Genomic DNA, 20,455 nt, shown 5'->3' on the forward strand with positions numbered 1-20,455 from the left:
ACAGTGAAACCTTGTCTTAAAAAGAAAAAAAAACTTATGTGTACTGAAAAAGCACAGACTTTTTTTTCTTGTCATTATTCCCTAAACAGTACAACTATTAACATATCATTTACATTGTATTAGGTATTATAAGTCATCCAGAGATGATTTAAAGTATACATGAAGTTGTGCATAGGTTATATGCAAACCCTACATCATCTTGTATCAGGGACTTGAGCATCCGTGGATTTGGGTATGGGGGGTAGCTCCTGGACCCAGTCCCTCAGGATACCGAGGGATGATTGTAATTCATCAACAGAAATTTGCCCTAGGTCACAAAACTGGTGAGGGACAGGACCATAATACAAACCCAGATGTCTTCAATGTTAAAGCCTATCTTTTTATTTTAAGTTTTAATTTTTTCCTAAGTGGCACACATACATAATTAGATGGTTGGCACACACATGTGCATGTGTGCATATGTCATGGGGTGTTCAGTTGACCAACTGTCCTGGTTTGCCTGGAACTAGTGGATTTTCTGGGACATGAGGATTTTAGCGCCAAAACTGGTAAAATTAAACTTGAAAAGTCCCAGGCAAATTGGGATGAGTTGGTCATTCTAGCTTGGCCTTCCTTTTCCAGGAGGTATTTGAAAATATGTGAGGGCAGTTTTCTTCCCTCCCTCCCTTCTCCTCATTCTCTTTCTTTTGTTATTGCTACAATGCCCGGGGTAGGGGGTTGGGGTTAGACATTACTGGTATATTGGGAAGGGGCTGGGCAAAGACTGCTAAGTATTTTGCAGTTTGCACTGGGCGGGATGGTCCCACCCAGTGAAAAGTATATAAAATTTTATTTTTATATCTTCCTGAGTTAGCCTTTTGTCACTTTACAACCCAGATTGTTTTTTTCAGAAATCTGAGAGCCATCTTTTTGAAATGTAAATAAACACCTAGGAAAATAATGTCTCTATGTTCCATTCACTGTGGAAGTTTAACCTCTGAGCACCTTTCTGTCTCTATCTTCACCTGCTTGTCGCAGAGATAAATTTTATTATTCCTTCCTTTTTTTTTTTTTTTTTTTTTTTTTTTTTTTGAGACAGCCTGCTCTGTCACCCAGGCTGGAGTGCAGCAGCACAATCACAGCTCACTGCAGCCTCCACCTCCTGGGCTCAAGTGATCCACCCACCTCAGTCTCCTAAGTAGCTGGGAACACAAGTATGTGCCACCACGCCTTGGTAACTTTTAAATTGTTTTTAGATATGAGGTCTGACCATGTTGCCCATGCCATTATTATTCCTTTTGATAAAGGTGAATTTAGGCTAAACTGTGAAAGAATGTACAGCAAATGGCTCTGTTAATTCTTCTCATAGGAGGACAGGTTACTGTTAATAGAGAACATATGTATGTAATGGCTAAAAATAGGGCAGCAGAAAAGGAATGTAACTTCTCACCTCCTTTGAGAATGAAAAGAAAGAAAGAAAAAAGGATTGTTACTTCTTGGCTGCCTAAGTAGGGTGGAATTTCTCTCTGCATATAAAATATCTTTGCAGATGATGAGCCTTTGTCCATGGTACTCTGGTTTCTTCTTGATGTTTTGTAGACATTTTAAATTTCCCAACAATACAAAAAGGAAAGAATATTTGGTTAAAGATCACTAAACTCTGGGCTGACAGTCAGCTGGGTGTGTAGGGGACTGGTGTCTCAGTGTAAGTCTTAATCACATTAAAGTTGTTATTTGTTTGTTTTTAAGTACAAGATTTTTCTATCAGGATGCCAGAGATTTCTTCCTAGAGACTGTGAATTACATCACAAAAAATGGTTTGGTCTCAGATCAGATACTATGCAAACACTGTTTACAGCTGAGTTGTGTAATCACCCAAGATTACTTTACTTTCTTGAATAATAATGGAGTTAATAATTATCCATTGCTTGCTGCCCTAGTTCTGTCTGTACTTATCATTAATTCAACCCTAAATATCCTCTTAATTGGTAGTTCTTATCAGAGAGTCTATCAATTATTTTTCATGAAGAACTCTTTCCTGGAAACTTCTGACCTGCTCCTGTCTCAGGTAAGTCAGAAAGCCCTGCAAACATCCTGGGATCCCCTTCCCCATATTCCTTTGTAGCTGTCCTATGTTGCACCTTTCATTTTTTACATCCTTTCTGAGCTTACTCTTTTGTTTTAATGGAGCACATCCTCTAGCAGCTTTCTGAGAAAAGTGCATGGGAGATACGTTTTTTGAGACTTTCTAGATCCAAAATATCTTTCTTTCTATTATCACATGAATTAGTGAATTTGTCCTGGAACAGAATTCTAGTTTGGAAATAATTTTCCTTTGGAGTTTTTAAAGCATTGCTCTGTTGGTCTTTGGGCTTTTAGGGTTACTCTTGAGAAGACTGAAATCATTTTGATTTTAATCCTCTCTCTATATTTCTCTTTCTTCTCTTTAGAACAGTGGTGTCCAATCTTTTGCCTTCCCTGGCCACACTGGAAGAAGAATTGTCTTGGGCCACACATAAAATATGGTAACACTAATGATAGCTGATAAGCTAAAAAAAAAACAAAACACCTCATAATGTTTTAAGAAAGTTTACAGGCCAGACACAGTGGCTCACACCTGTAATCCCAGCACTTTGGGAGGCCAAGGTGGATGGATAACCTGGAGTTGGGAGTTTGAGACCAGCCTGGCCAACATGGAGAAACCCCGTCTCTACTAAAAATACAAAATTAGCCAGGCGTGGTGGCACATGCCTGTAATCCCAGCTACTCGGGAGGCTGAGGCAGGAGAATTGCTTGAACCCAGGAGGCGGAGGTTGCGGTGAGCTGAGATTGCACTGTTGCACTCCAGCCTGGGCAACAAGAGCAAAACCCAATCTCAAAATAAATAAATAAATAAATACATACATAAATAAATAAAATAAATAAAAATAAAAAAATAGAAAAGAAAGTTTACTAATTTGTGTTGGGTCACATTCAAAGCTGTCTTGGACTGCATGAGGCCCAGGTTGGACATAATTGCTTTAGAAGATTGTAAAATCTTTTCTTTGTTACATACATGTTGACACTTCACACCAATGGGCTTATTACTTGCTTAGTGGAATTCTGACTTTACCAGAAGAGCAGCACCCTGGCCTGACTCATCCAGCCTTGGGGAAGCCTGCTTTCCAGAGACAGCTTCCAACTTTCATCCAGCATCGGCACTCAGACCCACAGCTGTGGTTTCATTTTCCTGGGGAAGATGGGTGAACCATCTGTTCATCCTGAAGGGAGACCCTGCATTTCTCCTCAGATGAAAGACTGCCTCTACCTTGTTTTTCCATTTCGCTCATTGACATATGACTCTTCTGATGATAATTCATTTGCTTCAAACCACAGATATCTCTGGAATTATGCAACCTAATCCTTAGGAAAACACAGTATTATGTGGCCTTGGAGAGTCTGCAGCTGCCTTATTTGATAAAGTTGCATCGGGATGTGTTATTTGAAACATCTCAGGAGAGAAGACTGTTCATAACTGTCCTTAGAGCCTGATGTAACAACATTGATTACAGCCTGGCAGGCATTGTCCTTTCTAAGCTAAGTGAAAACACAATACAGAAAACACCCAAGCATTTAAAAAATATTTTTGTGACACTGTTTTCTCTGAGGGAAACAGTTTACAGTTGATAATTTTTTGTTCATTCCTAAGCACCAATGGGAAGCTCCCCTCAGTGTTTTTTTCCTGTTGGTGACGTGTTGCCCTGATGTCTCCAACCAAGAACCTGTTGGGAACAGGCCCCCAAATCTGGCCATAAACAGGCCCCAAAACTGGCCATAAACAAAATCTCTGCAGCACTGTGACATGCTCATGATGGCTATGATGCCCATGCTGAAGGTTGTTGGTTTACCAGAATGAGGGCAAGGAACAGCTGGCCCACCCAGGGCAGAAAACTGCTTAAGGCATTCCTGAACCACAAACAATAGAATGAGTGATCTGTGCCTTAAGGACATGTTCCTGCTGCAGGTAACTAGCCAAGCCCATCCCTTTGTTTCCCGTTTTAGTTAATCTATAATCTATAGAAACACTGCTTATCACTGGCTTGCTGTCAATAAATATGTGGGTAAAACTCTGTTCGTGGCTCTCAGCTCTGAAGTCTGTTAGCCCCCTGATTTCCCACTCTACACTTTATATTTCTGTGTGTATGTGTCTTTAATTCCTCTAGCACCGCTGGGTTTGGGTCTCCACAACCGAGCTGGTCTCAGCAAGTGGCACCCATATGTGTGGCTCGAACCCGGGTCGAAGGGTCACCAGAGCGATGGTTGGAGAACATGGAACTATGCTGGAGGACACTCAAGTACTCTTAAACAATCCCCATGGTGAGTAAGAAGGGGAGCTCAGAAGCATCAAGGTAACAATGGGACAAGTGTGGGCTCTGGTTGGTTCCACCTTGGAACCTTTTCACACTGATGATGAGGAGGAAGGAGAGTATAATGAAGTAACAGAAGAGGTGACAGAGCAGATTTGTTTGCCAGCTAAAGCTAAAGCGGCAAAGGAGGGAGAGGTTTGTCCCTACCTTTCTGCACCCCTTCATTATTTTGAAGAAAAAGATTGGCCTGACCCTCCAGATCTTTCTTTTCCAGAGGACACTGGGCAAAAAGTAGTTGCCCCAGTGACTGTTCGAGCAGCACCTTGAGCTACCACTCTCAGTTGTATTTAGGCAGGAATTCAGCAAGCTAGATGAGAGGGTAATATAGAGGCTTGGCAGTTCCCTGTTAGAATACACCCCCCCAGATCAACAGGGAAATATTATAGCTACATTTGAGCCTTTTCCTTTTAAATTACTCAAAGAATTTAAACAAGCTATAAATCAGTATGGACCAAGTTCTCCTTTTGTAATGGGACTGTTAAAGAATGTTGCTGTCTCCAGTTGGATGATTCCTACTGACTGGGATGCTCTTACTCAAGCTTATCTAACTCCTGCTCAGTTCTTACAATTTAAAACTTGGTGGGCAGATGAAGCTTCCATTCAGGCTGCTTGCAACGCCCAGGCCCAACCTCAAATTAATATAACTGCAGACCATCTTTTGGGGGTCAGCGGCTGGGCTGGTTTAGATGCACAAGTGGTCATGCAGGATGATGCCATAGAATAGCTTAGAGGAGTGTGCATCAGAGCTTGGGAAAAAATCACTTCAGGAGGAGAACAATACCGTTCCTTTAGTGCTGTAAAACAGGAACCAAAAGAACTGTATGCAGATTTTTTTAAAATTATACTTTAAGTTCTAGGGTACATGTGTACAACATGCAGGTTTGTTACATATGTATACATGTGCCATGTTGGTTTGCTGCACCCATTAACTCGTCATTTACATTAGATATTTCTCCTAATGCAATCCCTCCCCCATCCCCACATCCCATGACAGGCCCCGGTGTGTGATATTCCCCACCCTGTGTCCAAGTGTTCTCATTGTCAGTTCCCACCTATGAGTGAGAACATGCGGTGTTTGGCTTTCTGTCCTTGTGACAGTTTGCTCAGAATGATGGTTTCCAGCTTCATCCATATCACTACAAAGGACATGAACTCATCTTTTTTTATGGCTGCATAGTATTCCATGGTGTATATGTGCCACATTTTCTTAATCCAGTCTATCATTGATGGACATTTGGGTTGGTTCCAAGTCTTTGCTATTGTGAATAATGCCGCAATAAACATATGTGTGCATGTGTCTTTAAAGCAGCATGATTTATAATCCTTTGGGTACATACCCAGTAATGGGATGGCTGGGTCAAATGGTATTTCTAGTTCTAGATCCTTGAGGAATTGCCACACTGTCTTCCACAATGGTTGAACTAGTTTACACTCCCACCAACACTGTAAAAGCATTCCTATTTCTCCACATCCTCTCCAGCACCTGTTGTTTCTGTATGCAGATTTTATAGCTCGGTTACAGGAGTCTCTTAAAAAGATGATTGCAGATTCGGCTGCTTAGGATATAGTGTTGCAATTACTAGCTTTCGACAATGCCAATCCTGAGTGCCAGGCTGCTGTGTGACCTATTAGAGGGAAAGTGCATTTAGTTGATTATATCAAGGCCTGTGATGGTATCGGAGGTAATCTGCATAAAGCTACTTTGTTGGCACAAGCCATGGCAGGACTGAAAATGGGTAAAGGAAATACTCCATCTCCTGGAGCTTGTTTTAACTGTGGGAAGCATGGTCATACTAAAAAAGAATGTAGAAAAAATCAGCAAGTCATGCAGCCAGTTGAGGGAAAAAAGAAAACTGCTGAGCCTGGAATATGTCCAAAATGCAAAAAAGGAAAACACTGGGCCAATCAGTGTCATTCTAAATTTGATAACGATGGAAACCCAATTTCAGGAAATGCCATGAGGGGCCCGTCCCGGGCCCTGTTCCAAACCGGGGCATTTCTGGCTCAGGCCATTCCTTCACTCCTGAACAATGCCTGTCCCCTGCCACAGCCAGTAGTGCCGCAGTAGATTTATGTTGCACAGAAGCTGTGAGCCTTCTGCCTGGAGATCCCCACAAAAAGTGCCAACAGGAGTCTGTGGACCCTTGCCAGTGGGGACGGTAGGATTACTTCTAGGTAGATCTAGTTTAAATTTAAAAGAAGTGCAAGTACATACAAGAGTCATTGATTCAGATTACAATGGGGAAGTTCAAATTGTTGTATCTACTTCTGTTCCCTGGAAAGCAGAGCCAGGAGAGTGTACAGCACAGCTCCTGATTGTGCCATATGTGGAAATGGAGAAAAGTGAAACTAAACAAACAGGAGGATTTGGAAGCACAAGTAAACAAGGCAAAGCAGCTTATTGGGTGAATCAAATTACTGATAGACATCCCACCTGTGAAATAACTATTCAGGGAAAGAAATTTAAAGGTTTGGTAGATACAGGAGCGGACATTTCAATCATTTCTCTACAGCACTGGCCATCTGCGTGGCCAATTCAACCTGCTCAATTATCATAGTTGGAGTTGGTAATGCCCCTGAAGTATATCAAAGTAGTTATATTTTGCATTGTGAAGGGCCTGATGGACAACCTGGGACTATTCAACCAATTGTAACTTCTGTACCTATAAATTTAGGGGGAAGAGATTTATTACAACAATGGGGATCACAAGTTCTAATTCCAAAGCAATTACATAGCCCTCAAAGTCAATATATGATGCATGAAATGGGGTATGTCCCTGGTATGGGACTAGGAAAAAATTTGCAAGGTTTGAAAGAACTGCTTCAAGTGGAAAGACAAAGTTTCTGCCAAGGTTTAGGATATCATTTTTGATGGCGGCCATTGTTCAGCTTCCAGAACCTATACCTTTAAAATGGTTAACAGATAAGCCAATTTAGATAGAACAGTGGCCACTAAGTAAAGAGAAACTGGAGGCTTTAGAGGACTTAGTTACTGAACAATTAGAAAAAGGACACATAGCTCCAACATTTTCCCCCTGGAATTCTCTGGTCTTTATTATTAAGAAAAAATCAGGTAAATGGAGAATGTTGACAGATCTTAGAGCCATTAATTCAGTTATACAACCTATGGGGGCATTACAGCCAGGATTGCCTTCTCCTGCTATGATTCCGAAAAATTGGCCTTCAATAGTCATAGATTTAAAAGACTATTTCTTTACTATCCCCTTAGCTGAGCAAGACTGTGAACGGTTTGCATTTACAATTCCTGCAGTAAACAACCTGCAGCCTGCTAAGTGTTTTCATTGGAAAGTGTTGCCACAAAGCATGTTAAACAGTCCAACAATTTGCCAGACTTATGTAGGGTAAGAATTTGAACCTACTTGTAAAAAATTTTAACAGTATTGCATTATTCATTATATGGATGATATACTTTGTGTTGCCCCCACTTGAGAAATATTACTCCAATGTTATGATCACTTGCAAAATTCGATTTCTCACGCTGGTTTAATTATAGCTCCTGATAAAATTCAGACTACTACTCCTTACTCCTATTTAGAGACCTTAGTAAATGACACTACAATAGTGTCACAGAAAGTAAACATATGTAGGGATCAATTGAAAACATTAAATGACTTTCAAAAATTACTAGGGGACATTAACTGGATATGACCTGCTCTAGGCATTCCTACCTAGGCCATGAATAATCTATTTTCTAACCTTAGAGGAGATTCTAGTCTCACTAGCCCTTGGCAATTAACAAAGGAGGCTGAGGGAGAGTTACAGCTAATTGAGAAGCGAGTGCATAAGGCTCAAATAAATAGAATAGATCAAGAAAAGACTCCAGATTTGCTAATTTTTTCAACTCAGCATTCACCTACTGGAGTTATTGTTCAAGACGAAGATCTTCTACAGTGGCTTTTTCTTCCATATACTAATTCACAGACTCTAACTCCTTATTTGGATCAAATTGCTACTATGAAAAGAAATGGGAGAACTCAGATTGTTAAATTACATGGATATGATCCTGGAAAAATTATTGTCCCTCTCACGAAGGTGCAAATACAGCAAGCTTTTATAAATAGTCTTACTTGGCAAACCCATTTAGCTGACTTTGTGGGTATTCTTGATAATCATTTTCCTGAAACAAAACTGTTTCCGTTTTTGAAATTAACCAATTGGATTCTCCCTAAAATAACTAAATTTAAACCAATTGAAGGTGCTGAAAATATCTTCACAGATGGGTCTAGTAATGGTAAAACTTCTTATTCTGGCTCTAAAGGTAAAGTTTTACAGACATCCTATACTTCAGCTCAAAAGGCAGAGCTTGTAGCTCTAACTGAGGTATTGACTGCTTTTCATATGCCTATTAATATGATTTCTGATTCTTCATATGTGGTTCATTCCACACAATTAATTGAAAATGCTCAGTTATGATTTCATACAGATGAACAACTGATGACTTTATTTACCCAATTGCAAACAGCAGTCAGGAGTAGAATGCACCCTTTTCACATCACTCACATTAGGGCTCATACACCTCTTCCAAGACCTTTGACTGCAGGTAATCAAATGGCTGATCACCTAGTTGCTACTGCAATATCTAATGCCAGACACTTTCACAATTTAACCCACGTTAATGCCTCTGGTCTCAAACGCAGATACAGCATTACCTGGAAAGAAGCTAAAGCTATTATCCAGCAATGCCCAACTTGCCAAATGGTGCATTTCTCATCTTTTACAGGCGGAGTTAATCCTTGAGGATTGGAACCTAATTCTCTTTGGCAAATGGATGTTACCCATGTTCCCTTGTTTGGGAGACTAGCTTATGTACATGTATGTGTGGACACCTTTTCTCACTTTGTCTGGGATACATGCCAATCAGGAGAGTCTTCTGCCTGTGTTAAACATCACCTTTTGCAGTGTTTTGCAGTGTTGGGCATTCCAGCTTCTATTAAAACAGACAATGCCCCAGGCTATACTAGCCAAACTCTAGCTACATTTTTCTCTATATGGAATATTAAACACATTATTGGTATCCCATATAATTCTCAAGGACAAGCCATAGTGGAAAGAATCAATCTCTCCCTGAAACAGCAGTTGCAAAAGCAAAAGGGTGGAAACAGAGACTACAGGACACCACACATGCAATTGAATCTAGCATTATTGAGTTTAAATTTTTTGAGTGTGCCTAAAGACCAGATGAACAGCATCTGAACAGCATCTGTTCAGCAGTTACAACAGTGGCTGAACAGCATTTACAGAAACCAGCTGCAAAGACAAGCAGAACAACTGGTTTAGTGGAGAGATCCGATAACAAAAAGTTGGGAAATAGGTCAAATAATAACTTGGGGTAGAGGTTATGCTTGTGTTTCTCCAGGACTGAATCAACAGCCTATTTGGGTACCATCGAGACCTCTAAAGCATCACTATGAGCCAGATACCCAGGAAGAGGTTTTGGGAGGATCCCAAAGACCTATCGGTGGCAGTGTTGTCCAAGTTGATGCTAAGGAGGACCCCAACTGTCACGACCAACACCCGTTGAACACAGCCACCTACCTGGGGACAGATCAAGAAGCTGTCACAGATGGCAGAAGAAAACCTGAGGAAAGCGGGACAACCAGTCACAATGAGTAATTTAATGATAGCCATGATAGTGGTGATCACCATTGCCATGAGTATTCCTTTAGCAAGGGCTGACACAGAGAACGATTATACTTATTGGGCATATTTACCTTTTCCACCACTTCTACAGCCTGTAACTTGGCTGGACCCCCCATTGGAGGTATACACTAATGATAACTCTTGGATGCTCGGTCCTACAGATGATAGAGGCCCATCTCACCCACATGAGGAAGGAACTGTTATGAATATTTCTTTAGGATTTGAACATCCGCCTATCTGTTTGGGAAAGGCCACTAGTTGCCTACCCCCTCGCTATCAAATCTTGACTGGCAATAATGACCGGATGTAATCACTCTATGACACACTTAAACATGCTTTCTGGTCTCAGTATTTGCCATTATAAATCTGCTTCTATACTTGAGGAATACCGCCCTCAAAAACCTATTTGTAAACAGGATTGGACCTGGTCAGAAAAAATGAACGTACTTGTTTGGAAAGATTGCATTGCAGAACAGGCAGGGAGGCTGCACAACGATTCCCATGGAATCATTACTGATTGGTTCCCTAAGAGGATGTTTAGTTTGAATTGCACCTCTCAGTCTGCATGCCATGGCCATACTATGTTCAGCTGGTCTGAACAAAATGGTCAGATGGTAGAAATGGTAAGAAGTATGGCAAGAGTTCCTATTATCTGGAAACATGGTGGTACAGTGGCACCTCAAACTCAAATGATATGGCCCATTCTAGGAGCTAAACATCAGGATTTGTGGAAACTATTAATGGCTCTTAATAAGATCAAAATTTGGGAAAGAATAAAAAAGCGTCCAGAAGGACACTCTACAAACTTGTCGTCGGATATTCCAAAATTAAAAGAACAAATATTTAAAGTATCCCAGGCACACCTGACCTTAATGCCAGGAACTGGAGTGCTTGAAGGAGCTGCAGATGGATTAGCAGCTATCAACCCATTAAAATGGATAAAAACACTTGGATGCTCTGTGATTTCAATGATGATTGTGTTATTAGTCTGTGTTGTTTGTCTTTGTATAGTCTGCAGATGCAGATCCCAGCTCCTGTGAGAAGTAGCTCACCGTGACAAAGCCACCTTTGCTTTTATCGTCTTGCAAAAACAAAAAGGGGGACATGTGGGGAACAGGCCCCCAAATCTGGCCATAAACAGGCCCCAAAACTGGCCATAAACAAAATCTCTGCAGCTCTGTGAGATGCTCGTGATGGCTATGATGCCCATGCTGAAGGTTGTTGGTTTACCAGAATGAGGGCAAGGAACACCTGGCCCACCCAGGGTGGAAAACCGCTTAACACATTCCTGAACCACAAACAATAGCATGAGCGATCTGTGCCTTAAGGACATGTTCCTGCTGCAGATAACTAGCCAGAGCCCATCCCTTTGTTTCCCATTTTAGTTAACCTATAATCTATAGAAATAGTGCTTATTACTGGCTTGTTCTCAATAAGCATATGGGTAAAACTCTGTTCGTGGCTCTCAGCTCTGAAGGCTGTCAGCCCCCTGGCTTCCCATTCCACACTCTATATTTCTGTGTGTGTGTCTTTAATTCGTCTAGCACCACTGGGTTAGGGTCTCCACGACCAAGCAGGTCTCGGCAGAACCCGTGAGCACCCAGTGATTTCTCACACAACACCTTCCTTGTCCCATCAAAATGTACCTTTCCTGCTGCTGTCTTCTCTGTGTCACATGCCCACTCTCTAACTAACCTAAGAGGGAAAAATAGTGAGAGACAAAGGAAGAGAAAGAGAGAGAGAGACAGAAAGAGAGAGGGCGCTTAAACGCACCAGTGGGCTAATACGAGTTGCAGTTTCCTTTTCTATAAAGTAAAAATAAAACTACCTAGAAGCAGTCAAATTAAATCAAACTACATTTAGGCCTGCAGTTGAGAAAAATACTCAGGTTACCTCAGAGGATGGTGATTAGCTGTAAAGATTCATAAGGGAAGTGAGTGAGAAAGCATTGGAAGCCACCTCAGCAGAGGGTGAGTAGGTAGCATGAGGACCTAGAATGTTCTCCAGGAGACCTCCTAGTGGCCTAGGGGCAGCTCTTGGTGGCCTTTCCTGAGACTTGGGAAGTCTCCATTCTGTATTGATAATGACCACTTCTAACAGCCAAGTGACTTTCTGAGTACTCTCTGGTCTCCTGTGGGTGTGCACTCATGGCTTCTCCTGCCTCAAGGCTTCTGCTTACTGTCTCCTCTCAGAGGTCTTTCTGCTTTGGGCTCCTTTACTGCACATGTCCTTCTCTGTGTCTTACATTCAAACTCTCCAATCAGAGATTCTTGGATCACTTTCTGGCACAATCACCCACAGAATGTTCCAAACTTGCCCCTTCCCCTGGCCCATGTAAGCCATTCTTCGAGCTGTATCAGGGTTAAACTGACACCCTTCCATGTTTATCCAACTTGGTTTTCCCCATGTGTTTTCTCGCTTCATTTTCAGCCCACAGTCATTTAAGAGCACCCAGGTAGGCCAACTGCTATGCTAAGAACAGGGGACATAAAACTGAATATGACAGAACATGAATTGACAATCTATTGGCAAAGCCACCTAGAAAAAAGTATGATGCTGTATTCATTTCCTAGGACTGTCATCACACATTGCTGCAAACTGGATGGGTTAAAACAATGGAAATGTATTATCTTTCAGTTTTGGAGGTTAGAAATTAAAAATCAAGGTGCCAGAAAGGCCATACTCCTGAAAGCTCTAGGGAAGAATCACCCCTCAGCTCTTCCTACCTTCTGGTGTTGCCAGCAATCCTTGGCACTCCTTGGGTGGTAAACACATCTCTCCAATCTCTGCCTCCAACACCACAGAGCCTTCGTTATGTATTCCCCTGTGTCTTCACTTGGCCTCCCTTTAAGGATGCTAATTGTTGGATCTAGGCCCCACCCTAATCTGGTTGGACCTCATCTTGATTACATCTGCAAAGACCCTGTTTCCAAATAAGGCCACATTCATTCAGTTTTCTGGTGGATATGAATTTCAGGATGACTCTATTCAACCCAGCACAGGTGGTCACAGGTATGCTGGTGCATGGATGTCCAGGGGTGACTGAGGAGGTCAATTCCTTTTCTCCTCCTCAAGTGGTGGCTACGTACCAGGCTGATCTAGTCATAGAAGGTGGAGCATGACTGAACAGCATAGAGGGAGGAGAGGGCAATCAAGAGTTGCTGTTGTTGAAGTGTGGATATATAGGACAGGCACAGTGATAGGTCCCTATACAGAATATTAAATTTAACTCACACAAAAGTACTGAAAATATGTCATAGTATTCTGGTTTGGTAGGTGAGGAAATAGAGGCCCAGAGATGTTAAGTCAGTTGCTCAGGGTCAAACAACCAGTTACGGGCAGAGCCAGGTTTGAATTGAGACTTAAGACAAATGCTTCAAGGGAGCTTGGAGCTGATATGACGTGGTATAGCACAGTTTCACATAGTCCAAAATATTCCCTCCATAGACAGGAAAAAAAAAAAAAAAAACTATGTTAGGCCACATCTTCTCCTTAGGACATCAAAAGCTCACATTACAGTCACTATTTAAAACTCTCTGGTCCAAGCAGGTGCTGGTATCCTTGGCTGGGAGACCTGAAGACAGATCATATCCCAGGCTCTTTGCAGACATTCCCTACCACCATCCCAGAGCCTGGTAGCCCCGATGGATGGCTAGTCCCAGAAGGGAAATAACAATCACTGCAGTTCAGCTCTCAGGAAGCCCATCCTTAGGGGAAGGGGAGAACACCACATCAAGGGATCACCCCATGGGACAAAATAATCTGAACAGCAGCCCTTGAGTTCTAGATCTTTCCACTGAAATAGTCTACCCAAATGAGAAGGAGCCAGAAAAGTAATTCTGGTAATATGACAAAACAAGTTTCTATAGCAACCCCAAAAGATCACATTAGCTCTCCAGCAATGGATCGAAACCAAAAAGAAATCTCTGAATTGCCAGATAAAGAATTCAGAAGGTTGATTATGTGAACCCTGAAAATCTGAGACAGGTTTCAGTTAATTTAGAAAGTTTATTTGGCCAAGGTTGAGGACATGTGCCCGTGATACAGCCTCAGGAGGTCCTGATGACATGTGCCCAGGGTGGTCAGAGCACAGTTTGGTTTCATGAGACATCAATCAACATATGTAAGATGAACATTGGTTTGGTCTGGAAAGGCGGGACAACTCGAAGCAAAGGTGGGACAACTCAAAATGGGGAGGGGGCTTCCAGGTCATATGTAGATAAGAGAAAAATGGTTGCATTCTTTTGAGTTTCTGATTAGCTTCTCCAAAGGAGGCAATCAGATATGCATTTATCTCAGTGAGCAGAGGGGTAACTTTGAATAGAATGGGAGGCAGGTTTGCCCTAAGCAGTTCCCAGCTTGACTTTTCTCTTTAGCTTAGTGATTTTGGGGGCCCAAGAAATTTTCCTTTCATATTTCCCTGCTTTTCTTATTAAAAATCTTTTGGAGAAAGCATTTTAGAAGAAAATAAGTCTGTGGTCTCAGGTTTCATCTGATCTCTCCTGGTTGGGATGGTTTATTCCTAGATGGGTAGGTCCTGAGTTATTAGGAAAGCTCATTTTTAAAAGGTTGTGAAGTCTCATGTCCTTTGAAGAGAAAATAAGGGGAGGAAGTGAGATAAACCTGGGGCTCCTGGGCCTGTCAGAAGGTGACATTCTTTACTTGCCACAGGTCAGGAACCCTATACAGGGACTGTGTAGACAAAGGTATGAGGTCAGTTTTTCCAAGGGGCTTTTAGTGACTCCATAAGTCAAGTTTGATTCCTTAAAGGAAAGCATGCCATCCCTGTCAAAGCCTTGGTAAAATACCAGTTTCTCCAACTGTGTCCTGTTACGGAAAACAGATTATTATTGCACTTATGCAAATAACATATTGTCATAAGTTAAAAATACCCACAAATAATTTCCAAGTTCTGGAGAAATCAGTTAGAAATGAACATGCTCCAAATTTTGTTCATAGGAATATACTTTACTCAACTGTTAAAAGCTGTAAATAACTTAAAAGTGGTATTGACTCTGAAAAACAAAACAAAGGATCAGCAGCATTTTAAGCAAAATTTAAAAAGATTATTTCAGACTTCTATTAGTTTAGTCCATGCAGTTAATTCCTGTTCTGCTTCATATTCATGAACATTTCAGTACTCCGTGAGTCCTAAAAGTTTTCTTCTATTCTGATGTCACAATCTCCACAGTTATCAGAAACCTGCATTTAAGAGTACCTGTTGGAGTTTTATAGCTGATTATGAAACCACCTTCTAAAGAGGACCAAAACAAGACAACACCGGAAAAACTCTTCCAGGCATTGGCTTAGGCAAAGAGTTCATGACCAGGAACCCAAAAGTAAATGCAACAAAAACAAAGATAAATAGATGAGACTTAAAGAAACTAAAAAGCTTCTGCACAGCAAAAGAAATAGCAGAGCAGACAACCCACAGAGTGGGAGAAAATCTCCACAAACTATGCATCCAACAAAGGACTAATATCTGGGATCTACAAGGAACTCAAACAAATCAGCAAGGAAAAAAGAAGTAATCCCATCAAAAAGTGGGTTAAGGACATGAATAGACAATTCTCATAAGAAGATATACAAATGGCCAACAAACATATGAAAAAATGCTCAACATCACTAATGATCAGGGGAATGCAAATCAAAACCACAATGTGATACCACCTTACTCCTGCAAGAATGGCCATAATTAAAAAATTTTTTTAAATTATAGATGTTGGCAGGGATATGGTGAAAAGGGAACACTTTTACACTGCTGGTGGGAATGTAAACTAATACAACCACTATGGAAAACAGTATGGAGACTCCTTAAAGAACTAAAAGTAGAACTACCATTTGATCCAGCAATCCCACTACTGGGTATCTACCCAGAGGGAAAGAAGTCTTTATATGAAAAAGACACTTGTACACCCATGTTTATAGCAGCACAATCTGCAATTGCAAAAATATGGAACCAGCCTAAATGCTCATCAACCAATGAGTGGATAAAGCAAATGTGATGTATATATATATATAGATAGATAGATTTATATATATATACATACACGCATACACACCATGGAATACTACTCAGCCATAAAAGGGAACAAAATAATGGCATTTGCAGCAACCTGGATGGCGTCGGAGACCATTATTCTAAGTGAAGTAACTCAGGAGTGGAAAACCAAACCTTGTAGGTTCTCACTTACAAGTTAAGCTATGAGGATGCAAAGCCTTAAGAATCATACAATAGACTCTGGGGACTTGGGGAGAAGGGTGAGATGGGGGTGAGGAATAAAAGACTACACATTGGGTACAATATACACTGCTCAGGTGATGGGTATGGCAAAATCTTAGAAATCACCACTACAGAGCTTATCCATGTAACCAAATACCACCTGTTCCCTAAAAACTATTGAAATAAAAAATAAATTTAAAAAGATGTGGTAAAAGATTAAAAATAAATAAAAATAGGAAAAAAAACTCTTCAGTCAAATATGGTGGCCACTAGTGGCTATTGAGTACTTGAAATGTAGCTAGTTAGAACTGCAATGTGCTGTAAGCCTAAAATACACACATTTAGTACAAAAAAGATTATAAAATATCCCAACTTTTATATTGATTTTGAAATAATATTTTGAGTATATTGGGCTAAACAAAATGTAGCATTAAAATTAATCTCACTTCTTTCAATGTGGCTGACAAAAAAGTTTAAATTAAATGTGCAGCTCACATTTTGTTTCTATTGGACAGCACGGGTGGAGAAGGTCTCTGAACATAAAACACCGAATAAGTATATTTTCCACTGGGACTGGGGGTGGGTGCTTTGGGGGAAGTGCATAGGTGCTGGGCAGTGTTAAAATCAGGGTGGGCGTAGGTGGCAGTGAAGGGCAGTCTTTGTGCAGCCAGATGGCAAGTGAGAGCATGAATGCCTGACTGTTGGAAATGACAAAATAAATCATGGAATCCTGAAGTTTCAGGGTGTAAAATGCTTTAGAAATCATCATCTGACCCAATAAATGATGGAAAGAAATGCCCTGGACTCGGAATCTGAATGTTTTGGTTCCAGTCTCAGCTCCATCATTTATTAGATAGGACGTCTTGGGCAAGTCAGTCTCTTTTCTTATATGTCTAATGGGGGACATAAAATCTGCTTGATCTTTCCTGGAAGGTTATTTCTATTATTTTAACTTATTTGAAAGCCCACTCAAAATTCCAAAGTACTGCAACAATATGAGATATTAAATAGATGTTGCCTATTTTACAATCCTGGCTCAGCCCAGTTCTACAGACAGTTGGTAATTTTCAAGGTGAGTAATTAATACAGAGATACTTTGGCAGTGAAAATATTATTAGTGTGTTTGTGCTTATGTCTACACAGAGAAGAGAGAGGAGGCAAAGATAAAACCTGTAGCTCCCATTTTCTTCTTACATATTTTTACTTATTTTTTCTATCACAGTTATAACCCCTTAAGAAAAATTTAGATGAGTACTAGAATCTGGCAAAATTAGTTAAATCAGACTGAGATGAATAAGATAGAACAAAATGAGCCGTAGAATGATGTTTTGGCTGAGCCACTCACTCTGCCAGGGTCAGCACCTTCTTTAATTGACTCTTTTCAAGGAAATGCAGTACAGGTTGCTCTCTGTTGTTACCTGTGTGTCATGACCCGCTGGGCCATTAACCCATTTGTCTTGAATAGTCAATTCTCTGGCCCCAGGATTGTCAGGAGCCAGGAGGAGCTGGGGAACATGGCTGAGACATTCTCACTCCTATTCCAGCCTCAGGAAAACCCACTGAGCCTGGGTCAAATCTTGGGAGTAACTGCTGACAATGGTGATTCCTGAGCCATCCTCTCTCCATTGCTTGTCCTGGGTGAGGCCTCAGGGAGGCCAACAATTTCCTAGGCCTCTCTATTGCTGTACACATCTGGAACTGAAATTCATTGCATATCCCTTCACCCCTGAATTTAACCCTGAGAAGTGTGAAAAATTGGTTCAAACGTCCTCATCAAAACTCATGTCGAAATTTAATTACCATATGTAATGGTATTGGAAGATGGAAACTTTAATAGATGATAAGGGCCAGGGTGCAGTGGCTCACGCCTGTAATCCCAGGACTTTGGGAGGCTGAGGCAAGAGGATCACTTGAGCACAGGAGTTTGAGATCAGCCTGGGCAACATGGTAAGATCCTGTCTCTAAAAAAAAAAACACATACAAATTAGTGGGGAGTGGTGGCACACACCTGTAGTCCCAGCTATTCGAGAGTCGAGGTAAGAGGTTCACCTGAGCCTAGAGAGGTTGAGGCTGCAGTGAGCTGTGATTGCACCACTGCGCTCCAGCGTGGACAACAGAGGGAGACCCTGTCTCAAAAAAAAAAAAAAAAGATAATGAGGTCATGAGGCTTCGCCCTCATGAATGGAATAATGCTGTTCTCTCAGGGGGGGCTTTATTTCTGCAGGATCAGCTCAGCCCCATTTGCTCTCCGTCTTGTGTGTTCACCTCCACCTTCTGCCATTCCACCATGGATGACCCTTGTCAGATGCCAGCACCATGCTCTTGGATTTCCTGGCCTCCAGAACCATGGGCCCAATAAATTTTTGTTTATCATAAATTACCCAGTCTGTGGTATGCTGTTATAGCAGCAAAAATAGCAGACTAAGACACTCACCATCCCAGTCACCACATGGCCAGAACTCTAGAAGACGCCCTTGCAGTTCTCATAAAACCCGGGGTCGAAGGCCATCTAAGGGGTAGCCCTCCACAGCAATCATCTGTGGGATCAGACATGGCTAAAGAGTTTTAATATAGCATGTCTTTCTGACAATTAATACAAGTTCCTTGTAGAACACTTGAAAATTACTGCAAGGTACTGATTATATCCCTTTTAATTATGTAATTTTTTGTAAAATTTCTTTCTTTTTTTTTTTTCTTCTTCTTCCTTTTTTTTTTTTTTTTTTTTTTTGGCATATGATTATCAAAGGACTAGGGCTGGGCACGGTGGCTCATGCTTGTAGTCCCAGTACTTTTGGGATGCCAAGGTGGACAGATCATGAGGTCAGGAGATCGAGACCATCCTGGCTAACACAGTGAAACCCCGTCTCTAGTAAAAATACAAATATTAGCTGGGTGTGGTGGCAGGCGCCTGTAGTCCCAGCTACTTGGGAGGCTGAGGCAGGAGAATGGCGTGAACCTGGGAGGCGGAGCTTGCAGTGAGCCGAGATCGTGCCACTGCACTCCAGCCTGGGCAACAGAGCGAGACTCCGTCTCAAAAAAAAAAAAAAAAAAAAAAGACTAGGACCCAGACTATAGTATATGAGGACTTCTATTTTAAAAAATGAGAAAAAGTTGATGATATCTTGTGATATAAAAAATTTTTAAAGCCAAATAAATAAAATGTGAAAAAGGCAAACAACCCAGTGAAAAGTGATCAAAGAATACAAACGGGCAGTTCAGAGCAGGTAAAACTGACACTGCCAATGAGCATATATGAAAAGATGCCCAACCTCAGTCAGGAAACTGACTTTTCTCACCCAATTTAAGTCTAATTATAGCAAACCTCGGTGGAGATATGGAGCATGGAAACACTTATATCCTGCTTTAGAGGGGTAAATGTGGTACAGCTGCTTTGAAGAAGAATTTTGTAACATCTGGTATAGTTGAAGATGCAATTCAGCTTAATTTCCATGCCTGCATATACACACACTTAAAACAAAATTGGAAACATTCATTAATACCATTTAATAACCTGCTTAAGTAAAGAGCTTAACAGTATGAGCATCCTTCTGTTGTTAAACAAGAAAACTTATTATTAAGAAGGCTCCAGCTGAGGCTCCTAACCCCTGCTTCCTCTCTTTGCACTGTGAGGGCCTCTGGCCTGATAAAAGGTCACCAGAATCTTTGCACACACAGCCCAGAATCACCCACACCTGCCTGCTCCTCCACTGTCTGTGGGGATATGCGATAGCCCAAGCCCCTGCATGCCTGATTTATTCCTCTCACCATCCACCCCCTCATCCTTCTGCCCTTGATTTTGGTCAGGTTACTAAGGAGAATGAGTTGGAGAGGTCCACAGGGGATTCCAGTTCTCCTAGAAATCAAGACTGCAGGAAGCAGGCACGAGGGAGTGAGCAAGCACTTGGGAAAGGGCCTCAGCAAAGCAGGCTGAAGCTTGTATGCTACTGTTTGTTGTAACTGCGGGTGGAGTTAGAGGTAAGGTAAGAGAAGTAAGCTGGGAGAAAAGGATGGCCGATACACTCCACCTCCAAAACCTTAAGCTTAAATCTTCCCACTGGCCCCATGATAGCCCCTTACTTTCTTCCCTTCATTTCCAATCCACTTGCCATTACTTAAGCCATTCCTTTGCCAAACTCCATCTCACTTGTCCCTGTATCCTCCTTGCATGGCCCCCGCAGAGCTGCAC

The sequence above is a fragment of the Pan troglodytes genome, chromosome 12 (assembly GCF_028858775.2).
Source record: "Pan troglodytes isolate AG18354 chromosome 12, NHGRI_mPanTro3-v2.0_pri, whole genome shotgun sequence".
Taxonomy (NCBI): Eukaryota; Metazoa; Chordata; class Mammalia; order Primates; family Hominidae; genus Pan; species Pan troglodytes.